The sequence below is a fragment of the Leucoraja erinacea genome, unplaced genomic scaffold, assembly GCF_028641065.1.
Source record: "Leucoraja erinacea ecotype New England unplaced genomic scaffold, Leri_hhj_1 Leri_574S, whole genome shotgun sequence".
NCBI lineage: Eukaryota > Metazoa > Chordata > Chondrichthyes > Rajiformes > Rajidae > Leucoraja > Leucoraja erinaceus.
Window position 1 is genome coordinate 60,176 of NW_026576481.1, and position 23,573 is coordinate 83,748.

At 47.1% G+C, this 23,573-nt stretch overlaps 2 pseudogenes; both read right to left on the reverse strand.

The window, feature by feature from the left end:
• Nucleotides 1–2,436: 2,436 nt before the first annotated feature.
• Nucleotides 2,437–11,100, reverse strand: LOC129694191 (zinc-binding protein A33-like; annotated as a pseudogene).
• A 2,270-nt stretch (nucleotides 11,101–13,370) lies between these two features.
• On the reverse strand, nucleotides 13,371–20,087 carry LOC129694192 (nuclear factor 7, brain-like; annotated as a pseudogene).
• Between the last annotated feature and the right edge of the window lie 3,486 nt (nucleotides 20,088–23,573).

Sequence of the window (23,573 nt, forward strand, 5' to 3'; positions counted from 1 at the left end):
ATGACCGCAACACTCTTATTTTGTTTAAGATCCAACTCGCTCAAAATGGTTGAAGATCAAATGCCCTTGGAATTGTCCGAGCGATCTACTCGCAGGACAATTGGGGATGTGTACTAAATGCTGGTCTTGCAACGACATCGATATCCTGAGAAATTGTTCTCATACTTACATTACTTCCTTAATAGGAAGGTTAAGTCATGTGTATTAAGAATATCACAATAACCGATGAAGTTGATTAAAAATAACGCTAATAATACCACCATGTATAACTAAATTTAGACATCCCGGTAGCTCCTGTGCTCGCTCATGTTCGTTTCTCCCGTTAAGCCGGACTGTGGTTCTGTGAACGTCGCTGCTACCACGTCGTTGACGGCCTCCAACATCGAAATCTGTTCATTCTCCCTGCCCCAGATTCACTTTCCCCGCAGGTAACGGGTTAATATAGCGGCCGATCCTGCAGTACCGATTTCTAGCTGCAGGCGGGGATCCTGCACCGCACACCTTTCGACAACCCGGCATCACCCGGGTTGTCCACATCACCCGGTGGTTGAAGCTGCACTGCCGTGAATGAACCTTCTGACATGCATCAGGTGGAATATTGGAGACCCGTAGTGCAGGAGCGAGAAATAAACTTCTGGCCGAATTAAGTTGATTAAGAGCATTTGTGGAAGCTAAGAGTGGACCAACATTGAGGGCCGGGACCCTGAATCATGAGGACAAGATGCAGGATTGCAGATGCCCGCATCTGCAGACTCTTGTGTCTCCTTGAATTTAGGACATCAACAATGATGAACCAACCACCATAAATTATTACGTTAAATAAATCGGTTAATTATAGAACTTCAAAATCGTAGAAAATGTTTTTAAAATATGCAGTAGGTCAAGCAGGTGAGTCCTAATTTCGATCAGAGACTTGTAACTGTAACTCAGTTTCTGTCTCCACAGATGCTGCCTGACCAACCGCGATCACATTCCTAGCTCGCCGACCTCCTCTGCTGCTTTGTCTAACCTTAACTCCAGTGGTCAGGCAACAAGGTCTGAGTCTGGGATTTTGCATCGCACTTTGTTGGGTGCTGGGAATGCTGAATACATGTCCGGAACGATGAGTAGATGGGAGATGGAATGGCAACAGTACGTGAGTGTGGAGCGGGGATTATTTGCTAACACTGGAGTCAGTAGGAGTTGTTTGCCGCCCAGATTAGGGAGGGAAAGTCACGAGGAGTGACCTAGATGCAAATTTAGGTTAAGGACAAGAAATAATGTCATTACTCCGTCTCGGTGCATATGACAATTAATACACATGACTCTTTCACTCTCTTGGGCTGAGGGCAGCGATTAAGGTTTCGCCTTGTGGATTGGGCAAAAGAAGGGAAGAAACAGATGCCGATAATCAGAGAGGAAAAGGGATTGGATCATTGAAATCAAACACACTTATAATATGGCTGATTAATAGATGAATAGAATAATACAACAGATACATATTATATCCTGCTGGTAAATTTGGATAATTCGCACGACCAGTAACATTCCCAAGAATCAAGTAGAAACATTGGGTTTATTAGAAATATGTGCTTGGCGCTTCTTATGCCCCTGGCCCACTTAGGAAACCTGGACGGAAATCTCTGGAGACTTTGCGCCCCACCCACGGTTTCCATGGGGTTCCGGGAGGTTTTTGTCAGTCTCCCTAATGGTCGAAAGTGGTTTCCGCTTTTTCTATGTTCCGGTGATTATTTCAAAAAATCCAAAACCGGCCACGACTAAAAATAGTTGGCCGTTTTAAAAATCGGTCATTTTTTAGTCGAAGCCGGTTGCGATGCTAGTTTTAGATGGTTGATGGAGGTTGCAGGTGGTGGAAGGTGAGATTTCCACTACTAAGCCGCGGCCGGTTTTGAATTTTTTGAAATAATCGCCGGAACATAGAAGAAGCGGAAACCACTTTCGACCATTAGGTCGTGGCTGACGTGGCTGTCTATGTTTATTTTTTGAATGTAATTTTGTGTCTTGTTGCTTAAAAAAAATCTGATTCCATTGTATCATAGGGTACAGGTGACAATAAAGGACTATTGAACTTCCTGGGAGAGAGAGGTGAAGAGGGGTCTGGGTTGCGACTGAAACAGGGAATGACCTACAGATTATACAGAGAGACAGCCAGAGCCTGAGCACAACGGGCTCCCACCTGGAAAAGGGAATTCGGTTTGAACCCATTCTTCCAAAGATCCATTCCGCAGAAAACGAATCAGTTTTTGTGGAGAGCAAAAGCTTCTCAACACGCGATAACATTTTTGAGTCGCCGGACTTTTGGACCCGGGGGAACCTTGAGTCAGGACCCGCCGCCCGCGGCTGCTGCTGAACCCGCGGGAAGGGAGATTGTTTCAATCATTATATTTTCACAAAAGTAATTTCTGTTCCGTTACCGGACGCGGTTAACGCGTTAAAATGAACGGATCGACATTCAGCTCTGATTTCAGTTGCTGTTTATTTCACTCTTCCCACATTTACATTCCCTCTGGTTTTATTTCCGCGCTTACTGGGGTTTCACGACGTGGAATTTGGGGATTAAATGGGAGCCGTTCAGTGCCGACCTGTTGTCCACCAGGTTTCTGCCCCACAGCCCCTGAGCCCCGCTCCTGACGCCGGTCCCGGGATCCGACCCTTTTACACACCCGGAGCGGAACCGGAGCAGATTCTCATCCACTGGTCTTCTTCCCAAGTCGCGAAGAAAGGATACAGTTTATCTGTGAATTTATTCCCAGTGAAGGTGTGGAGATGGGACTTGGTGTCCGCGTCGTAAAATGAAACTGTCCCGGACTCGTAACTGAGATAAACACCCACCCTCCCGGGAATGGGGCGGGCGGGAAGAGTGGATGGAGGGTGGGTATCTGCATCAAACACGTCCTCATCTCGGTCGATACTCCAGACTCCAGTCTCTGGGGTCAGGTCGCCCTCACCATTCCTCTCCACAGACTCTGCGGCGACTCCGAGACACCAGCCCCATATCTCCGCCACCTCGACCTCCCAGTAATGTCTCCCCGATGTGAATCCCTCCGATCCCAGCACACACGGACAGCCTGTAAACCTCTTCCCGTTGTCGGGGAAACTCCTCTCGGTCCCGCTACATCTCACCCTTTTCCGATCCTCAGAGACCTCGAGCTCCGGATGTGCTGTTTCCACATCCAGGGTGACGGAGACTGGGGGGAGAAGCAGAGAATCAGAGAGTCCCCGGGGGTCGGGAGGGGAGCGCGGCCCCGGACCGGGGCAGAGGCCGCTCGGCCTCAGGCTCAGGCGGGCGAACAACTGAAACCTTGCCCCGGGTTTCACCCACAACAACATCGGATGGAAAACAGACACCTCTCCGGGAATGGAGATAAGAATTTCGTGAGGTTGTGGCGGGTGGACGATTGCGAAGATTGGGGAGGATGGCGAGATTGCGCTGGGAATGGAGGAATGATAAGGGCTATTCACATATGGAGGCAGATCGGAGCAGGAGGATACTGAGGTGATTGAAAATAGACAATAGACAATAGGTGAAGGAGGAGGCCATTCGGTCCCTCGAGCCAGCACCGCCATTCAATGTGATCATGGCCGATCATCGCCAATCAGTACCCCGTTCCCGCCTTCTCCACATATCCCCTGGCTCCTCTATCTTAAAGAGCCCGATCAAGCTCTTTCTTGAAAATATCCAGAGAACCGGCCTCCAGAGAATTCCACAGACTCACAACTATCTGTGAGACAATGTGTTTCCTCGTCTCCGTTCTAAATGGTTGACCCCTTATTATTAAACTGTGGCCCCTGTTTCTGGACTCCCCCAACATCGGGAACATGTTTCATTATTCTAGCGTGTTCAAACTCTATTTTAAGAGCCATTTCCAGCTCCCTCTTGAAAGCATCCAGAGATAATTGGCAGATAATTCCACAGACTCACCACTCTCCCTATATGTTTCAATAAGAAACCCTCTCATCCTTCTAAGCTCCATAATATACATAGAAACATAGAAACATAGAAATTAGGTGCAGGAGTAGGCCATTCGGCCCTTCGAGCCTGCACCGCCATTCAATATGATCATGGCTGATCATCCAACTCAGTATCCCGTACCTGTCTTCTCTCCATACCCCCTGATCCCTTAGCCACAAGGGCCACATTTAACTCCTTCTTAAATATAGCCAATGAACTGGCCTCAACTACCCTCTGTGGCAGAGAGTTCCAGAGATTCACCATTCTCTGTGTGAAAAAAGTGCTTCTCATCTCGGTTTTAAAGGATTTCCCCCTTATCCTTAAGCTGTGACCCCTTGTCCTGGACTTCCCCAACATCGGGAACAATCTTCCTGCATCTAGCCTGTCCAACCCCTTAAGAATTGTGTAAGTTTCTATAAGATCCCCTCTCAATCTTCTAAATTCTAGAGAGTATAAACCAAGTCTATCCAGTCTTTCTTCATAAGACAGTCCTGACATCCCAGGAATCAGTCTGGGATGTCATGTGCAGCCGCTCCATTCTCTCACCATATGACAGTCTCGCCATTTCGGGAATTAACCTTGTGAACCTAGGATGCACTCCCTCAATAGCAAGAATGTCCTTCCTCAAAATAGGGGACCAAAACTGCGCACAATAGACATAGAAACATAGAAACATAGAAACTAGGTGCCTTCGAGCCTGCACCGCCATTCAATATGATCATGACTGATCATCCAACTCAGTATCCTGTACCTGACTTCTCTCCATACCCCCTGATCCCTTTAGACACAAGGGCCACATCTAACTCCGTCTTAAATATAGCCAATGAACTGGCATCAACTATATTCTTTGGCAGAGATTTCCACAGATTCACCACTCCCTGTGTGAAAAAATGTTTTTCTCATTTCAAGGACCCCTATGTGGGGTGGAATCGCCATGATCATAGAGAATGGGGGGAGACATGAGGGGCCAGATGACCTGCCCCTGTTTCTTTGAGTGGAGGGTGAGAGTGAGGGAGGGGTGGCTTGGTCCATGGAAGGAAGCAGAGGTTGAATGATCGGGTGTTAGACAGAATGCATGGAGACGTGTGGTTGAAAGAGAGTGGATTCACAGGTGGATTTGATGGGTGTGTACAATCAAGAACACACTGATCTCATTGTGAACCAATATATGAAATTCACTGAGGGACTTGACAATGTTCCGCATGTAAGGCTGTTCCAGAAAGTGAAGGCAGGTGAGATTCAAGGTGAGCTGGTGAAATGGATCAACGATTGGCTTGGCGGTTGGAATAGAAGGTAGCGGTAGAAGGATGATTTTTCTGCTTGGAGGTCTGTGACTGGTGGAGTGCAGCAGAGATCGGTGCTGCAGCCTTTGCTGTTTATGTTATATGTTCATGGCTCGGATCTGAATGTAGGAGGTGTGATTAGTAAGTCTGTGGAGGATGCAAAAATTGTGGATAGCGGGGAAGGTTGTCAAAAATCTGCAGCAGGATATCGGGTAGATTATCAAAACCTGATTCACATGCAGGGATATCAGATCAAGAGAGTGCATGTTTATCTTTAGAGCAAGGAATTTTAAAGTATATCTGAGATTTACCTTTTCTTTACACTAATAGCGGGTGATATCTGGAACATACTACAGAGGAGGTGGTGGAGTGCGATATAATCACTATATTTGAGGCACCATATGTGAGGTGTAGGAGAATAGCGATGTAACGTGGGAAATGGATTAATATAGTTGGGGAAAAGGTGGACACAGACATGATGGGACAGTATGTGCCCTTGGACAACAGTGAACACAATATGGTGGAATTTTGCATTAGGATGGAGAGTGACACGGTTAATTCAGAGGCTAGGGTCCTGAACTTGAATAAAGGATACTTTGAAGGTATGAGACGGGAATTGGCTAGGATATACTAGCACAATATACTTAAAGGGTTGACAGTGAAGACCGCATGGATGAACCCCATAAATTGTTTTCCTTGTGTGGCGAAAAAATAAAACTGGGAAAGCGGATGATGAAAAAGGATAGTGTTAAATCCAATGAGAGGCATATAAATAGCTAGAAGAAGCGGACAACCAAAGGACTGGGGGAAATTTAGAACTAAACAAAGAACAAAGGATTTAATTAAGAAGGTGGAAAAGAGCATAACATATCTTTAGTTATCTAAAAAGGAAAAGATTAGTGAAAACGAACGTAGGTCCATTACAGTCAGAGACAGGTGGGAAACACGGAAATAGCACAAGAGTTAAACGAGTACTTCGGTTCTGTCTTTACTAAGGAAGCTTCAAACAATCTCCCGGATATACTCGGGGACCGGTGATCTAGTGGGAGGGAGGAACTGAAGGAAATCTGCATTAGTCAGATAAAGGTGTTTGGTAAACTGTTGGGACTGAAAGCAGAAATGGTCTGCATACCAGAGTAGAAATCGTGGACGCATTGGTGATCATTTTTCAATGTTTTCTCGGCTCTGGATCAGTTCCTGGGGACTGGAGGGAAGCCAATGTAACTCCACTGTTTAAGAAAGGAGGGAGAGAGAAATCGGGGAATTATAGACAAGTTAGCCTTGCATCGCTCGTGAGGAACATGCTGGAGTCGATTATTGTGGATGTTATAGCAGCGCATTTGGAAAGCAGTGACAGGATCGGTCAAAGTCAGCATGGATTTATGAAGGGGAAATCATGCTTGACTAATCTTGGAATTTTTTGAGGATGTAACAAGTACAATGTTGCCTGGGTTTCAGCAACTACGTTACAGAGAAAGGTTGAATAAGTTAGGCATAAGTTTGGAGCGCAGAAGGTTAAGGGGGGACTTGATAGAGGTATTTAACATGATGAGAGGGTTAGACAGAGTTGTCGTGGATAAGCTTTTCCCATTGAGAGTAGGGAAGATTCAAACAAGAGGACATGACTTGAGAATTAAGGGACAACATTTTAGGGGTAACTTGAGGGGGGACTTCTTTACTCAGAGTGTGGTAGCATGAAGGTAGCAAGCAAGCAGTGAAGAAAGCCAATGACATGTTGGCCTTCATTGCAATAGAATTTGAATTTAGGAGCAAGGAGGCCCTACTGCAGTTGTATTGGTGAGACGGCACATCGAGTATTGTGTGCAATTTTGGTCTCCTAACTTGAGGAAGGACATTATTGCTACTTCGGGAATGCAGGGTATGTTCACCAGGTTAATTCTCAAGATGGTTGGGCTGACATATGAACGAATGGGTCGACTGGGCTTTTATTCGCTGGAATTTAGAAGGATGAGAGAGGATCTATTAAAACATACACAGTTCTTAGAGGTTTGGACAGGGTAGATGCAGGAAAAATGGTCCCGATGTTGGGGGGTTCCAGAGCCAGGGGTCACGGTTTAAGAAAAAGGGAGTAGGCCATTTAAGACTGAGATGAGGAAAATCTTTTTCAGCCAGAGAGTTGTGAATCTGTGGAATTCTCTGCCGCAGAAGGCAGTGGAGGCCAATTCGCTGGATGTTTTCAAGAGAATTAGATTTTTCTCTGAGGGCTAAGGGAATTAAGGGACATGCGAAAAAAGCCGGAATGGGTACTGATTTTGGATGGTCAACCATGATCATGTTGAAGGGCCGAATGGCCTACTCCTGCACCTATTTTCTATGTTTCTATGAAAGGGGAAAGATCCTCGCTGCATCCAGCCCACTGAGCCCTGTAAGAACTTTGTGTTTCGCTGTGATCTCCTCCAATACACCCGGAATCTCGAGTATACAGGCCTAGTCTACTCAATCTCACCCCGCACAGCAAAATCATTGTTCCATGGACAAGTATTGTCAATCTTTGCCACATTCCCGCTGTGTAAAATTTATAATTCCGTAGGTATGGAAAAAATTAAAGAACACAAGAAAATAGCAGGAGTAAGCTCCACTCTTCAGGCCGGCTTCGCCATTCAATGTGATCATGACTGATCTAAGGTGGCATCAATTCCTGTTCTATGTGAGTTCTCTATAACTGCCAATTTCTCGATTCTTCAAATATCCATCTGTGTCCACTTTGACTATTGCCAATAAACTGACCTATCACTACCTCCTGGGGCTGAACATTTCAGATGTTCACTGCTGTTTATGTTACATTGTTATGGCATGTATGTGAACGTGGGAAGTATGATTGGCAATTTGAGAGCAGCAACTTCTATGGTTGGCTGATCTGGAAGGTTGGATCATATGGAATCCAGGGTAGTTAGCCAATGGGTCAACATGTGGCCTGAAGGTGGGGGTTAGAGGGTGGAGGTAGAGATTGATTTTCAGACTGGAGGCCTGTCACAAGTGATGGCTCCAATGTACAATGCTGCTGACTCCAGATATCGTGGAGAGTGAAGAAGGTTGTCTAAGATTAAACTGATCCTCATGAACTGGGCCAACGGACTGAGGAATGGAAGATGCAGTTTTCTAAAGTTCACAGGAGAGAGACAGCTGCCATAAGAGGTGTTAGAGGCCAATACAATATCTATCGGCAATGTTTGCATGTGTGTTACTAAAAGGCGTTATAAACACGAAGAGAGGAAACTGGACATGTTTTACCTCGCTTAATGGCAGATGTTTCTCTCCACAGCGTGTTCATCAAAAAGTGGTGATCAAATGTTTCAATCGGCAAGGCAGCGTCTGTCACTGACAGTGCTTTATCTGCATCAATAACCCTGCAAATATTTAGCATCTGGTTATAAATTGAGCCTCAACCATTTTTTGAACTGTTCCACACAAACATGCAGTGTTCAGTCAAGAGCATGCCCTACCTCTTCTTCCCACCAGCTTCCTCCTGCAAGAAATAAAACACAAATCTTGAGTAGACTGAGACGGGACATCCACATCCCGACAGCAGAAGTTTCACACAAATTACAACAAGCCCCAGAAATATTCCATTGCCCAACATTTATTGTCATTGTCACAGAGACAGAAATTGGATATTGCCGTCGAGATTCTACAAATGTATTAACAGCAAAATAATAACTAGGGGGAGACTAGGTCCCTTTAAGAGCAAAATGATAATTAAGGCTAGAATAGGTCCCCTTAAGTGCTGGCGACGTTAAAGCATGTTAAGGAGGATAAATTACAGGGGTTGATTAAATGTATAGACACATAGAAACATAGAAAATAGGTGCAGGAGGAGGCCATTCGGCTCTTCGGGCCTGCACCACCATTCAATATGATCGTAGCTGATCATCCAACTCATATCCTACACCTGCCTTCTTTCCGTACCCCTGATCCCTTTAGCCACAAGGGCCACATCTAACTCCCTCTTAAATATAGCCAATGGACTGGCCTTAACTAACTTCTGTGCCAGAGAGTTCCACAGATTTACCACTCTCTGTGTGAAAAATGTTTTTCTCATCTCGGTCGTAAAGGATTTCCCCTTTATCCTTAAACTGTGACCTCTTGTCCTGGACTTCCACAACATCGGGAACAATATTCTTGCATCTAGCCTGTCCAACCCCTTCAGAATTGTGTAAGTTTCTATAAGATCCCCCCTCAATCTTCTAAATTCTAGCGCGTACAAGCCGAGTCTATCCAGTCTTTCTTCATATGAAAGTCCTGACATCCCAGGAATCAGTCTGGCGAACCTTCTCTGTGCTCCCTCTATGGCAAGAATGTCTTTCCTCAGACTTGGAGACCAAAACTGTACGCAATACTACAGGTGTGGTCTCACCAAAGCTGACTACAACGGATCTGTTTAACGGCACAAAATTATTTCCCACTTAAAGAGGACTTATTTCCCACATATGACACACTTTCCACGTGATCTTTTCGGGGGATTATCAAACAGCCACGAACTCAGTGACAAGATCACAGTAACTCATCCCAAGTAGACTGCAGGCAGTGCAGAGATACCACAGATTTTGCAGGAGGCCATTTAGTTTGGGAACAACAGCAGCACAGCTTTGGAACAGTGGGAACATTTACCCAGTTCTGAATTACAGGCAAATGCAGCATTTATTTCTGAAATGTCACCCACCATTTTGTGACTTCGCTTTCACTTCACCAAACTGTGGTGTAACCCCTCACCTTCAGAAACACCACACTGTCTTTTTGATCGAGCTGTTGCTGCAACTTTAAGAGTTCCTCCTGAATGGAACTTAAATTGTCTTGAATCTTTCCAAGATTTTTCACCATTATATTTAGAATCTTCTTCTCTTGCTCACGGATATCTGCCAGTGCGCCCTGCTCTTTCTCAGTGAGAATCTGGTGCAGTTCAACAAACTGGGATTTGATTTTGGACTGAAGGTTGTGCGACTGTTCCTGTGAAATGAAAGGTGAAGAACAATATATAATGTCACTGAATATGTTTCCTCACGACTTTGACCGTGATATTTGCCCGGTACATTTTTTTACTTGCGTTAGCAATTCAATCGTTTGTCGAACCCGCTCACCAGACCTAGGAGACAGCAGTACTGCTTGTGTCACTGCGCTGCCCTATTATTACACGCATCACAGGGATCAACTCTACACAAGATCGGGAAATCGAAACTGTAAAGCCTCACCAGAACTCCAGAAATCTTCTGTTTCTGTTGCTGCTCCATTCGCTGGATCCCTGATTGCTTTTTTGCGAGAGACTGGATGGAAGATTTCACCTGATCCTGGGATTATGTTTGAAAATCAGTGAATTACATTATTGAACAATAAAGAAGGAATTAAAATGATGTGATTAAATTCAGTTTGCATTTACCTTGTATATATAAACAGCTTCTTTAACCGGCATGAAGCGGTGATCTCTGTGTTCCCGTGCATCTCGACAAATCACACAGATCAGCTTCTTGTCCGTTTCACAAAACAGCTTCAGTTCTTCCTGATGTTCCTCGCACTCAAGTTTATTTTCCTTCTCTGTCCGATTCAGGCTCAGTGTTCGAGCTTTCTCAGACAGTCTCGCCAAGGCCCGACTCACCCTGAGGGTGCGGTCTGTAAACTCCTCTCTACACTCCGGGCAGAAGTTTCTCTCCTCCCTGCCCCAACTCTGTGTGATACAGGAGCGGCAGAAGTTGTGCCCGCATTCCAGTGTCACCGGATCGGTGAAGAAATCCAGGCAGATGGGACAAACTACCTCCTCGGTTAAACTCTCGAACCTGTCTTTCGCAGCCATGTTAAGTCCGCCCCTCTCTGTTAAGTCCTCCACTTCCTGGTTCAAAGTATTTTCCACTGCGCGCGCTGCCGTCTCGGGGGAATGAATGTTATTTGGCTGCAAGTGTTCAGTGTTCAGTGCCCTGGCCACTCCCAACTAATCACATGTGGGAGGAGTCAGTTAGACATTAAGCCGGCCTGAAAGCACAGAATTTGGGTGGATGCAGTCTCTTGCCCAGAGTGTGGGAATCGAGGACCAGACAAAGGTTCAAAGTGAAGGGGAAAATGTTGCTAAGAATCCGAGGGGTAGCTTTTTCACACAAAGGATGTTGGGTGTATGGAACAGGCTGCCAGAAGAGGTATGTGTCGGAAGGAACTGCAGATGCTGGTTTGAGCCGACGATAGGCACAAACAGCTGGAGTAACTCAGCGGGACAGGCAGCATCTCTGGAGAGAATGAAAGGGTGACGTTTGCGGTCGAGATCCTTTTTCAGATAGACGCCACAGCAGGAAGTTGAGGCTGGGACTATCCCATCGTTAAAAAAAACGTTTGGGAGGATATGGACCAAGCGCCGGCAGGTGGGAATGGTGTAGCTGGGACATGTTGGCAGGTGTGGGCAAGTTGGGCCGAAGGGCCTGTTTGCACACTGTATCATTCTGTGACTATAGACTGACACTACGTGCTGGAGTAACTCAGCGGGGCATAGAAACCATATAACAACAAATACAGCACGGAAACATGCCATCTCGGACCTATAAGTCCGTGCCGAACAACTTTTGTTTCCTTAGTCCCACCTGCCTGCACTCATACCATAACCCTCCATTCCCTTCTCATCCATATGCCTATCCAATATATTTTTAAATGATACCAACGAACCTGCCTCCACCACTTCCACTGGAAGCTCATTCCACACCGCTACCACTCTCTGAGTAAAGAAGTTCCCTCTCATGTTACCCCTAAACTTCTTTCCCTTAATTCTAAAGTCATGTCCTCTTGTTTGAATCTTCCCTATTCTCAAAGGGAAAAGCTTATACACGTCAACTCTGTCTATCCCTCTCATCATTTTAAAGACCTCTATCAAGTCCCCCCTTAACCTTCTGCGCTCCAGAAGTCCCCCCTCCCCCACCACCCATCATAATCCTTCCTACACATTGTTTACTTCATTGTCGAAATCAAACGCTGGTTGGGCGACCACCTGCGATTGCTTCATACGACCACCCTGAACTTCTCGTTGCCTCTCACTGTAATCATCAATCCTACTCCCACTCCGACTTATTGGTCCTCTATAACTATATAAAGATAGGGGAGATATCATAATGTTGTATAGGAAGGAACTGCAGATGCGGGTTAAAACCAAAGATAGACACAAAATGCTGTAGTAACTCAGCGGGACAGGCTGCATCTCTGAAGAGAAGCAATGAGGGACGTTTTCCTAAGATTCTTAGTAAATAAAAGTTTAGTGGCAGGTCCACCAAGTGTTTCATTTAACATTGAGAACAATTTAAACTCTTTTTTTTAAAGTTGTCAGTGAGACTTAAGAGACTGTGGAGCTTCTTGAGAGGTTGGAGATAGGCGGCGGGCGCTAGGACCCGGGTGAGCACAGGGCTGGTCGCGGGAGCGAGCGCGGCAGGTAGGCTCCCATTGAAGCGGACGGTGGTGCGCGGGCACGGGGGAGACGCAACGCTGGGACTGGGTGGGTCGGGCGGCCGCGGGGTCCGCTCGCTCGCTCACCGGAGGCCAAAGTGAAGGCGGAGCAGGCAGCGGCAGCTTAGCGCAGCAACAAAGCAGAGCCCAGCGCCTTGTGGCCGAGTTTGTCTGTCTGTCTGTCTGTCTGTCTGTCTGTCAGCGTGTCTGTCTGTCTGTCTGTGTGTCTGTCTGTCTGTCTGTCTGTCTGTCTGTCTGTCTGTCTGTCTGTCTGTCTGGTCTGTCTGTCGATCTGTCTGTCTGTCTGGTTGTCTGTCTGTTGTCTGTCTGTCTGTCTCCCGGAGGGAGTAGCGGGGGGCTGTGGGGGCGGGGGATCTGGGCTGTGAAACTTGCCAGCAGCCGCCGAGAGGGTCCTGAGCGAGGGCAAGTGGGGAAGGTCTAGCAAGGACATGCAGATAGGCCAGCTGTTCTTCACAAGCTGCCGATTGTTTTCTAAGGGCACATATGAAGCTGCCGGCGCAACAGGCGGCACAGACAGTGGTGGGAGAGAGAGTGGCGAGGGGGAGAGAGAGAGAGAGGCGAGGATTAGAGAGCGGGAAGAGAGAGAGAGCGGGGAGGACAATTAAATTCTTGTTTGCTGCAGCACAACAGAATATGTAAACATAATACAGAACAGGACATACATGTTCAGTGTGTCTATGGACCATAGACCACATATATACACAATAAATAAACATATACAGTGCAATAGGCTGTTATAATTCAGAGTTTGTTTGATGTTGAGTTTAATAGCCTGATGGCTGTGGGGAAGTAGCTATTCGTGAATCTGGACGTTACAGATTTCAGGCTTCTGTAACTTTTATCTGATGGCAGTGGTGAAATGAGTGTGTGGCCAGGATCGTGTGGGTCTTGATGATGCTGCCAGCCTTTTTGAGGCATCGACTGCGATAGATCCCCTCGATGGTGGGGAGGTCAGAGCCGGTGATGGACTGGGCAGTGGTCACAACTTTTTCCAGTCTTTTCCGCTCCTGGCCAGTTCTCCCACTCGCCTTACAGTCTCCGCCTACATTATCTCTTTGTCGCGCCCCTGACATCAGTCTGAAGAAGGGTCTCGACCCAAAACGTCACCCATTCCTTCTCTCCATAGATGCTGCCTGCCCCGCTTAGTTACTCCAGCATTTCGTGTCTCCCCTCAACCTTTCCTCCAGCTCAGCTACAAAACAACACAGGAGCCCTCTTGCAGCGGGATAGGTTTAGTTTCTAGTTGTGATTTGCACTAGTGTTTTGTTCCTGCACAACCATTTGTGTAACTGAAATATCATTGATGTTCTCGTGTGTGGCTTTGAGTATCTGTTGCCCGTGAATCTAGTGCAAGCGAGATTTTCATTGTCCTGAACCTCGCCGTACTGGTGCAGAGATCCGGCTTAGACTTTCCTGTTCAGTGGCTGAGAATTGTAGAGCCATGAAGTGATGGATGCAGCGTGTAAACAAACCACTCGGCTCAACTTGCCCACACTGGCCAACATGTCCCAGCTACAGTAGTCCCACCTGGTTCATATCCCTCCAAACTTGCCCTGGTGAGACCACACCTGGAGTATTGTGTGCAGTTTTGGGACCCTCATTGGAGGGAGGACATTCTTCAGATTCAGATTCAGATTCAACTTTAATTGTCATTGTCAGTGTACAGTACAGAGACAACGAAATGCATTTAACATCTCCCTGGAAGAGCGACATAGCATATGATTTGACTTGACACATGATTCTTGCTATTGAGGGAGTGCAGCGTAGGTTCACAAGGTTAATTCCCGGGATGGCGGGACTGTCATGTGCTGAGAGAATGGAACTGCTGGATTTGTAAACTCTGGCGTTTAAAAGGATGAGAGGATATATTATTGAAACGTATACGTTTATTCAGAGTTTGGACACGCCAGAGGCAGGAAACATGTTCCCGATGTTGGGGGTGTCCAGAACCAGGGGCCACACACAGTTTAAGAATAAGGGGTAAGCCATTTAGGACAGAGATGAGAAAAAACGTTTTCACACAGAGAGTTATGAGTCTGTGGAATTCTCTGCCTCAGAGGGCGATGGAGGCCGTTGTTCTGGATACTTTCAAGAGAGAGTGAGATAGGGCTCTTAAATAAAGCGAAGTCAGGGGATATGGGGAGAAGGCAGGAACTGGGTACTAATTATGGATGATCAGTCATGGTCACATTGAATGGCTCGAAGGGCCGAAGGGCCTACTCCTCCACCTATTGTCTATTGTCTATCTATGTATCAGTCTAATCTTTGGGATAGTCTCAGTCTCAACTACCTCCTCTGGCAGCTTGTTGCATACACCCACCACCTTTTGTGTGAAAATTCTTATAAAATCTTTCCCCCTTCACCTTAAACCTTTGTCCTCTGGTCCTCGATTCACCTACTGTGGGCAAGAGACTGTGCATCTACCCGATCTATTCCTCTGATGATTTTATACACATCTATAAGATCACCCCTCTTCCTTCTGCGCTCCAAGGAATAGAGTCCCAGCCTACTCAACCTCTCCCTATTGCTCAGTGGCTATAGTTTTGGCAACGTGCTCGTAAATCTAGAGAGAGAAATGGAGACATGGAATTTCGGAACCAGACAAGGAGCAGACAGAGGGAGAAACAGGAGGGAAGGATAAATGAGAGTCCCAGAGAAACACAGTTCACTGTTTATTTTACTCTTCCCACATTTACATTCCCCCTGGTTTTATTTCCGCGCACACTGGGGTTTGTTTCACGAGGCGGAATTTGGGGATCGTTCAGCGCCGACCTGTTGTCCACGGGGTTTCTGCCCCACTGCCCCTGAGCCCCGCTCCTGACGCTTGTCCCGGGACCTGACCATTTTACACACCCGGAGCGGAACCGGAGCAGATTCTCAGCCACTGGTTTTCATCAGCAGTCCAGAAGAGAGGATAAAGTTTCTCAGCGAATTTATTCCCAGTGAAGGTGTGGAGATGAGACTTGGTGTCCCCGTCGTAAAATGAAACTGTCCCGGAATCGTAACTGAGATAAATTCCCACCCTCCCGGGGATGGGACGGGCGGGGAGACGGGATCGAGGGGAGGTGAATACATCAAACTCGTCACCCGACCGCCTGATGCTCCAGACTCCAGTCTCCGGGGTCAGTGTGACCGGTCCCTTCCTCTCCACAGACTCTGCGGCGACTCCCAGACTCCATCACTCACTCCCCGCAACCTCCACCTCCCAGTAATGTCTCCCCGATGTGCATCCCTCCGACCCCAGCACACACTCCCAGCCTGTAAACATTTTCCCGGTGTCAGGGAGACTCCTCCGGGTCCAGGTCCATCTCACCCCCTTCCGATCCTCAGACACCTCGAGCCGCGCATGCGCTGTTTCCACACCCAGGGTGACGGAGACTGGGGGGGGGAAGCAGAGAATCAGAGAGTCCCCGGGGGTCGGGGGGGGGGGGGGGGGGACTCGGGCACAGGCGGGCGGACAACTGAAAGCATGCCCGGGGTTTCACCCACAATCACATCGGGTGGACAACAGACAAATCTAACTTGTTTTTAGCCAGGGATGGAGCGGGAAATTTCGTGAGGCGAGGAAGGATGTACGGGGAGGACGAGTGCGGAGAGTGAGGAGGATTGCGGTGGGGATGGAGGAATGATGCGGAATATTCACATGTGGAGGCAGATCGGATCAAGAGGATATTGAGGTGAGTGACAATAGACAATATACATTAGGTGCAGGAGTAGGCCATTCGCCCCCATCGAGCCAGCACCGCCATTCAATATGATCAAGGCTAATCATCCTCAATCAGTACCCCGTTCCTGCCTTCTCCCCATATCCCCTGACACCGCTATCTTTAAGAGCTCCATCTAACTCTCTCTTGAAAGCATCCAGAGAACCGGCCTCCACCGCCAACTGAGGAAGATAATTGCACAAAATCACAACTCTCCATGAGAAAAAGTGTTTCCTAGTCTCCGTTTTAAATGGCTTACCCCTTATACTTAACCTGTGGCCCCTGGTTCTGGACTCCCCAACATCGGGAACATGTTCCCTGCCTGTAGCGTGTCCAAACCTTTAATAACCTTATATGTTTCAATAAGATACCCTCTCATCCTTCTAAACTCCAGAGTATACAAGCCCAGCCGCTCCATTCTATCAACATATGACAGTCCCACCATCTCGGGAATTAACCTTGTAAACGTACGCTGCACTCCTTCAATAGCAAGAATATCCTTCCTCAAATTAGGGGACCAAAACTGTGCACAATACTCCAGGTGTGGTCTCACTAGGGTTCTGTACAACTGCAGAAGGACCTCTTTTCTCCTATACTCAACTTATCATATTGTAAAGCCAATTCGCTTTCTTCATTGCCTGCTGTACCTGCATGCTTACTTTCATTGACTGATGAACAAGGACCCCCAATGGTAATTTGGTAGTTTGAAGTTGTTAAAGAGGAGGTAGAGGTGTGGGATGGAGTCTCCACGATCATAATGAATGGGGGGAGACATGAGGGGCCAGATGACCTGCCCCTGTTTCTTTGAGTGGAGGGTGAGAGAGAGGGAGGGGATGCTTGGGCCATGGCAGGAAGCAGAGGTTGAATGGTCGGGTGTTAGACATAATGTGCGGGGACTTGAGGTTGTAGGGTCGCCGAAAGAGAGGGGATCCACGGATGGATTTGATGGGTGTGTACAAGTAAGAACACACTGATCTCATTGTGAACCAATATATGAACTTCGATGATTACTAAAATACATTATAAACACGAAGAGAGGAAAATGGACATATTTTACCTCGCTTAATGGCAGATGTTTCTCTCCACAGCGTGTTCATCAAAAAGTGGTGATCGAATGTGTAAATCGGCAAGGCAGCGTCTGTCACTGAGATTACTTTATCTTCATCACTAACCCTGCAAATATTCAGCAGCTGGTTATCAAGTGAGCTCAACAATTTGTTTCAGCTGTTCTACACAAACATGCAGTGTTTCAGTCAAGAGCATGTCCTACCTCCTCTTCCCACCAGCTTCCTCCTGCAAGAAATAAAACACAAATCTTGAGTAGACTGAGTCGGGACATCCACATCCCGACAGCAGAAGTTTCACACAAATTACAACAAGCCCCAGAAATATTCTATTGCCCAACATTTATTGTCATTGTCACAGAGACAATGCAATTGGATATTGCCGTCGAGATTCTACAAATGTGTTAACAGCAAAATAATAACTAGGGGGAGACTAGGTCCCTTTAAGAGCAAAAGGATAATTTAGGATAGAATAGGTCCCATTAAGTGCTGGCGACCTTAAAGCATGTTAAGGAGGATTAATCACAAGGGTTGATTAAGTGTATAGGAACATAGAAACATCGAGAATAGGTGGAGGAGTTGGCCATTCGGCACTTCGAGCCTGCTCCGCCATTCAATATGATCATGACTGATCATCCAACTCAGTATCCTCTACCTGCCTTCTCTCCATACCCCCTGAACTGGCCTCAACTACCTTCTGTGGCAGAGAGTTCCAGAGATTCACCACTCTCTGTGTGAAAAAATGTTTTTCTCATCTCGGTCCTAAAGGATTTCCGCTTTATCCTTCTCTGTACTCCCTCTATGGCAAGAATGTATTTCCTCAGGCTTGGAGACCAAATTGTACGCAATACTCCAGGTGTGGTCTCACCAAAGCTGACTTCAACAGATCGGTTTAACGCCAGAAATGTATTTCCCACCAAAGTGCAACATACGACACACTTTCCACGTGATATTTTCTTTCCTGGAGATTTTCCATATTTTCGGGGAAATATCAAACAGCCACTAACTCAGTGACAAGATCACAGTAACTCATCCCAAGGAAACTGCAGGCAGTTTAGAGATCCCACAGATTATGCAGGATGACATTTAGTTTGGGAACAACAGCAGCACAGCTCTGGAACAGACGGAAAATTTACCCTGTTCTGAATTACTGGCAAATGTAGCATTTATTTCAGAAATGTCACCCACCATTTTGTGACTGAGCGCTTTCACTTCACCAAACTGTAGTGTAACCCCTCATCTTCAGAAACACCAGACTGTCATTTTGATCCAGCTGTTGCTGCAACTTTAAGAGATCCACCTGAATGGATTTTAATTGTTTTCCAATCTTTCGAAGATTGTTCTCCATTATATTTAGAATCTTCTTCTCTTCCTCCCATATATCTGCCAGTGCGCGATGTTCTTCCTCAGTGAGAACCTGGTGTAGTTTAACAAACTGGGATGTGATCTTGGATTGAAGGTTGTGTGACTGTTCCTGTGAAATGAAATAAGAACAATATATAATGTCACTGGTTGTGTTTCCTCACGACTTTGACCGTGACATTTGTCCTGTGCATTGTTTTACTTGCGTTAGCAATTCAATAGTTTGTCGATCCCGCTCACCAGAACTAGGAGACAGCAGTACTACTTGTGTCACTGCGCTGCCCTATTTTTACACGCATCACAGGGATCAAATCTACACAAGATCAGGAAATCGAAACTGGAAAGCCTCACCAGAACTCCAGAAATCTTCTGTTTCTGTTGCTGCTCCATTCGCTGGATCCCTGATTTCTTTTTTTGTGAGAGATTCGAAAGAAGATTTCACCTGATCCTGGGATTGTGTTTGAAAATCAGAGAATTAAATTGTTGAACATTAAAGAAGGAATTAAAATGATGTGATTAAATTCAGTTTGCATTTACCTTGTATATATCAACAGCTTCTTTAACCGGCATGAAGCGGTGATCTCTGTGTTCCTGCGCATGTCGACAAACCAGGCAGATCAGCTTATTGTCAGTTTCACAAAACAGCTTCAGTTCTTCCTGATGTTCCTCGCACCGAAGTTTACTTTCCTTCTCTGTCCGATTCAGGCTCAGTGTTCGAGCTTTCTCAGACAGTCTCGCCAAGGCCCGACTCACCCTAAGGGTGCGGTCTGTAAACTGCTCTCTACATTCCGGACAGGAGGTTCTCTCCTCCCTGTCCCAACTCTGTGCGATACAGGAGCGGCAGAAGTTGTGCCCACACTCCAGTGACACCGGATCGGTGAAGAAATCCAGAGAGATGGGACAAACTTCCTCCTCGGTCCAACTCTCGAACCTGACTTTCGAAGCCATTTTAACCTCCTCTTCTTGGTTCAAAACGCATTCCCTTTCACGCAACTGCCGAACCCCTGCAGTACCGCGGGTGTCTACTGCACACGCTGCCGTTTCGGGGTTGAATGTTATTTGGCTGCTAGTGTTCAATGTGAAGGTGTCTTGGCGGCTTCCAACTAATCTCACACGAGGGAAGGATCCGTCAGATATTAAACAGCCTTGAATAGCTCTTGCGGCAGTCGAAGGGAGAACAGATAGCTGGAAAGAGAGCAGGAAAGATTCACGAGGATGTTGCCAGGACTCGAGGTCACGAGCGAAAGGGAGAAATTGGGCAGGGTAGAAATTTATTCCTTGGAGCGCAGGAGGCTGCGGGGTAATCTGATAGAGGTGTATACGATCATGAGGGAAATAGATGGGGTGAATGCACAGAGTGTTTTTACCCAGACATTTAGGGGAATCAAGAACCACAGGAATTATGTTTAAGTTGAGAGGGGAAGGATTTACTAGATATCCGAGGCAAAGTTTCACATCGAGGGTGGTGGGTACATGAAACAAACTACTAGAGGAGGTAGACGAGGTCAGATATAATGCATTTAAACGCCGTTTGGACAGGTTCGTGGATAGGAAATGATAGAGTGACATGGGCCAAACGCGGGATGGTGGGATTTGTGCTGATGGGGGCATCTTGGTGGGCATGGGCAAGTTGGGCCGAAAGGCCAGTTTCGGTGCAGTGAGACTATGACTTTGTGATGAAAAGAGCTGGCGCTAACCAGGAGGCCTCGGGTGTAACTGACTTGCTCCTGTTGGGCAGTGGAACCCGCCGCCCGCACCTCCGTTCACAGCCCGGGATCAGAATGGACCCAGACCTCCCTCCGGCTTCATTCTAATCCCCGTCACTGCACCTGCCTCTCATACACCAGTCTTCAGCTCACACCTACCCTCGCCGACAATGGGTCTACCTAGACACCATTTGCCATTTGCCCTCTTCCCTTGTCCCCTCTCTCATCAGGCAAATGAAGTAGAAGTGTAAAAACGCACTCCCCCAGATTCAGACGGTGGATAAATCTGCTGGAGAAACTCAGCGGGTGAGGCAGCATTAATTGAGCGAAGGAATAGGTGACATTTCGGGTCGAGACCCTTCTTCAGACAGTTTCATCCCAGCGGTTATCCCCCCTCAACCACCCCTCTCTCCCCCTCCCCAACACTCCTCCCCACTTAACCACCCTCCCCCCTCAACGACCCCTACCAGCCGTCAAACACCCCTCTCCCCTCAACAATCCCACCCAACCACCTATCCTCCCGCGAACTGGCCTCTCCCCGACTCTCTTTTCGCACCGCCCCCCTCTCCTCTTCCTGCCCCTCTCAACTCCCTCACCCCTCCGCCCCCCCCCCCCCCCTATGGCTCCGCCCCGTCCCTCGTTATGTCCCTCCTCGTCCTCCTCCTCCTCCTCATCCTCACCTCATTCTCCTCCATATTAGATAAGCATTGTAGATACAGTGTTGGTGTACACCAGTAGTACAGTGAGACATGAAACAAAGTTATCAGTTTGGCGCCATGTTCAAGTCCCAGTTGTTGTCAGTGCAGGGATCTTGATCTGACCGTGAAGGTCCGTTGTCCTGGCGGCGTTGCAGGGTCGGCCTGGCCAAGCGTAGCCGTGGTCCACGTGCTCGGCCTCTTGGAGCGGCGCCACGTCCAGCCGAGCCCCAGGCAGCTGCAGGGCCTCCAGCGGCCCACTCCCCCGTCGAGGCCGTGCATTCACTCCCGCAGCCGGTCTGCTCAGCGACCCTCCAGCTGGGTTCCCGTGGGTCCTCGATACGTGCCGGGCGAGCCGGGTCTTCCGGGCTGTTCCTCGGTTACCCCACCTTTTGAGAAAGGCGGAGAGAGAAAACAGGGAATTATAGACCAGTTAGCCTAACATTGGTGGTGGAGAAGTGCTGGAGTCAATTATAAAAGATGAAATAGCGGCACATTTGGATAGCAGTAACAGGATCGGTCCGAGTCAGCATGGATTTACGAATGGGATTTAGTGTACCTCGAATTTCAGAAAGCTTTTAATAAGGTCTCACATAGGAGATTAATGGGCAAAGGTAGAGCACATGGTATTGGGGGTAGGGTACTGGCATGGATAGAAAATTGGTTGGCAGACAGGCAACAAAGAGTAGGGATTAACGGGTCCCTTTCACAATGGCAGGCAGTGACTAATGGGGTGCCGCAAGGCTCGGTGCCGGGACCGTAGATACTTACATTTTACTTCGGAGTCACGCGAGTGACTACGTTAAGACCCCGCCAGCACGCCTGCGCGGCATAGCGTCTCACGCACTGCAACAGCGTCTCACGCAGTGCAACAGCGACGGGCGGGAGAACGAGCTCTCCCGCAACAGAGTTTAAAATGGGACCTACAGGTAAGTTAAATTTATTCTGAGGTCGTTATTACCAAACCCTTGTTGTGTTCTGCGCTTTCAGAGAACATGAACAGGGGAAGGAAACCAAAGAAGGTTGCGCCCCGTCCGACTGTGATGGCCCAGGAGGGTTCCAGCAGTGGGGGGCGACCGGCGGCACCTGGACCGCACTCGCTGCGTTCCACAGTCACCGACGCAATTTCTGCTCAGCCAAGCCCAACGCCGCAAGCTGTAGGTATGTTGCAAAGCGTACCTGAAGCGTCGCTGAAAATCTGTTCCAGCCCGTGTGCGCGATTTTGGCGCCATTTAGAAGGGGGCGGGTTTAATACGTGATTTTCCCTCGGCTGTTCAAATCGAGGATGTTCAGCCTAGTTAATTATTAACGAAAAATCGCTGGAAGATTCCGTCGCTTTAGCTATTATTACTTGTAAGGGCTTTATCTAATTGTTATAGTAGTTTAAAAAATAACCTCTAAACCCTCGACCGCCGGCAACGGGTCGGATCTCATACAGGGGACAACAGAAGGTAGGCTGTTTATTTTTGCATTACAAAGGGCTTCTTAAGATCCCTTTATACAAAGTTTAAAGTTGCGAGTAGCTAATTTTGGGCCCATTATATCCCGCAGTATTTTTCTGGGCATTTGAGGGCACATATCTAGCGCAAAGTGAACGTTCTAAACCAGCGCATAGAAAGCTGATTTAAATTGACTTTAATTTACAGCAATTGAACACTAAATTCCTTCCATTTGGCCTATAAATATTGTAAATTAAATTTAAAAATCATGTTTTATTGTGAATTATTTGTGAATATTATTTGGACACTTAGGCTATTTAACAATGTTAATCATTTATTAATAAATTGATAGGTGTTTAGATCTAGTAATTGAAGTTTGAAATTAGCTCCAATTGGGTAACTAACTAATTATATGCTTTAATTTCAGGTCATCCAAGTAAGATTGTTTTATATTTGTTTCAAAATGCTTCAATCTATAATAACCATATAACCATATAACAATTACAGCACGGAAACAGGCCATCTATGCCCTACAAGTCCATGCCGAACAACATTTTTTTTCCCCTTAGTCCCACCTGCCTGCACTCGTACCATAACCCTCCATTCCCTTCTCATCCATATGCCTATCCAATTTATTTTTAAATGATACCAATGAACCTGCCTCCACCACTTCCACTGGGAGCTCATTCCACACCGCCACCACTCTCTGCGTAAAGAAGTTCCCCCTCATATTACCCCTAAACTTCTGTCCCTTAATTCTGAAGTCATGTCCTCTTGTTTGAATCTTCCCTATTCTCAAAGGGAAAAGCTTGTCCACATCAACTCTGTCTATCCCTCTCATCATTTTAAAGACCTCTATCATGTCCCCCCTTAACCTTCTGCGCTCCAGAGAATAAAGACCTAACTTATTCAACCCTCTCTG